The sequence below is a fragment of the Tamandua tetradactyla genome, chromosome 20 (assembly GCF_023851605.1).
Source record: "Tamandua tetradactyla isolate mTamTet1 chromosome 20, mTamTet1.pri, whole genome shotgun sequence".
NCBI lineage: Eukaryota > Metazoa > Chordata > Mammalia > Pilosa > Myrmecophagidae > Tamandua > Tamandua tetradactyla.
The window spans coordinates 36,273,491-36,276,219 of NC_135346.1; the positions used below are offsets into that span (position 1 = coordinate 36,273,491).

Sequence of the window (2,729 nt, forward strand, 5' to 3'; positions counted from 1 at the left end):
TAAAAAAACATTGTCAAGAGACAAAGCAATGGGCAAAACCAGATTCAGAGTTGACCAAGATGTTGAACTATCAGTCTGGGGCTTTAAAGTAAATTATAATTTATTTATGTTAAAGGATCTAGTGGAAAATGTGGACAACATGCATGTACAGATGGGGAATTTCAGTGGAGAGATGAGTTTAAGCATGAGTCACATGTAAATGCCAGAAATAAAAAAACACATAAATCAGAGATAAAAATTCTTTTGATGGATCCATCAGTAGATTTGGCTTGGCTGAAGAATCACTGAACTTGAAGATAGGTCCATAAAAATTATCCAAACTGTAACACAGCAAGAGAAAAGCATAAAAGAATTTCCAAGAATTATGGCACAATATCAAATGGTCTAGCATCTGTGTAATTGGAATCCCAGAAGGAGAAGAGGGAGAAAGGATGGGATATAAGAAGGGATAATGACTGAAAATTTTCCAAAAAATATTATAAGGTATCAAACTACAGATCTAGGAAATTTAGAAAACTCCAATCAGTATACACATAAAAACAATAAAACAAAACCAAACACACTGCACCTGTGTGGTGTCACTCACTTACTGGGCTGCAGGTGGGTGGCTACTGGGCATGGGTTGGGATGTCTGCGATGATGATTCTGAAATTCTGAAGAGTAAAGTATTATACAGGAACTTCTGTTACGACAATTGTCTCCAGAAGAGAGAACCTAAGAGATATTAGCAATGGATGAAAATGGAAAAGATATCAAACCATCAGACCTAGATAGTGTTAATAGGTTTAAAAAAATCCTTCCTGAAGAAGAAAGTTCTTAAGCAACCTGATGGATTCAGAAGCCCATGAAAAGAGGCCACTAATGATATCATCAAAACAAGATATGATATTACATATTTACATATGTAAAATGTTTGTGAAATGAAACATTACTTGGTGGCTGCTGTGCAGCTTTCAATAATACAGAAATCACTTTTTCTATTCAGAAGGTTCTTTTCTGGCAGCAGCTTTATGGAACTGAAACGCAGGATGCAATACTTCAATTGAGAAGGGATGGATTTTGAAACTTGTATTGCAGAATCTTTCCCCTATTAATGCAGAAGACAACTACACTGGTCCTTATGTTTGGTTTGTATGAGGATTTTACTTGCTTTTTCTGTAAGCATGTCAGTACTCCACAGTTTGTAACTCCTATGTAGCAGCAGTACTTGCAGGGACAACAGAAGCAATTTTCACATTGCTTCAAGACTACAAGCATTATGATAAATTTACAAACAGTTATCAGGCTTTCAGGGCACTGAAATCCTGTAATATTAGAAAGTATTATCAAGACTTGGTGCCCATTTTTTTCTGCAATGGATTCAGCAATGTCCCTTTTTTGGGGCCTTCAGGGTTCCATTAAGGCATATTTACCTATGGCAATTTTTCACAGGACTCTTTGGTCAATGATTTTTATCTGTGAAGGGCTATTGGGTGTTATGTTGGGACTCTTGTTTTTTCTACTTAATGTAAAAACTCACATGCAGTCTCATGTTGGTGAGGAATTTCAGTCTTTCCCTAAGGTTTTCCAAAAAAATCTGACTTGATTTAACCAATGATAAAGAGGAAATGTTGAAAGCACTCAGAGGAAAAAACACATGGCATACATAGGAATATGGGGGTGTGAGGGTAATTCAATGGTAGAATTCACACCTGCCTGCAGGAGACCAGTGTTCAATTCCCTGCCATGCACTTCCCAAATAAAACATACAAACCACCACCAACAAAAAATAAACAAATAAACTAAAAATTCAACCAATGGTGCTGCAATATCAGGCTACTCACATGGAAAAAGAATGAAATGTGACCTTGCCATACAGCTTACAAAAGCACACAAACAAACAAACAAACAAAAAAACATACATAGGCATATGGAAAAGAACCACTTTCAGTAAATATACAAATCAGAAGATGACGGGACAGAAAACTGATACACCTTTTCAGAGATGCCTATCTGAATTAGCATCGGTTCCTCAGATCTTGGGGAATAATCAATGCAATAAGAGTTCATGATAAAGGTTATATGAAAGATATCATTAAGTCTTAGTTAAGTGCTATTTACCAACCAAATACAAGTAAGAAGAATGCAGTTTGTCCTAGTTCCTAATCAGTCACATACAAATTGGTATTTTAAGTCCAGGGTTCAGTGACCTATGGGCAAAACTATTTTCTTTAAGTACCAAAATAATAAAATAAAAGATTTCAGTAGGAAAAAAGAAACCAAAAAATCAAACACAACTGAGCACATATTCAAACTACTGAAAACCAATGATAAAGAGAAAATGTTGAAAGCAACCAGAGGGAAAAACACATAATCTACATTGGAATAAAGATTAGAATTGTAGCAGCCCACTTTCTGTAAATATACAAGTCAGAAGAAAAGGAGTGTTATCTTTAAACTATTGGAAGGAAAGAGGAAAATCTGTCAACTGTAAATTTTATACCCAATGCAAACATCTTTTAAAACGGAAGGTAAAATAAATAAATGATGGGGGAACAAAGGGTAAAATAAATTGGATAGATGGAAATACTAGTGGTTAATGAGAGGGAGGGGTAAGAGGTAGGTTATATATGACTTTTTTTTCTTCTTTTTATTTCTTTTTCTGAAGTGATGAAAATGTTCTAAGAAATGATCATGGTGATGAATATACAACGATGTGATGCTATTCTGAGTCACTGATTGTACACCAT

General features: G+C 35.1%; 1 pseudogene; it reads left to right on the forward strand.

Moving 5' to 3' along the window:
- Window positions 1-828: 828 nt before the first annotated feature.
- Window positions 829-2,065, forward strand: LOC143664550 (mitochondrial nicotinamide adenine dinucleotide transporter SLC25A51-like; annotated as a pseudogene).
- The last annotated feature ends 664 nt before the right edge of the window (window positions 2,066-2,729 follow it).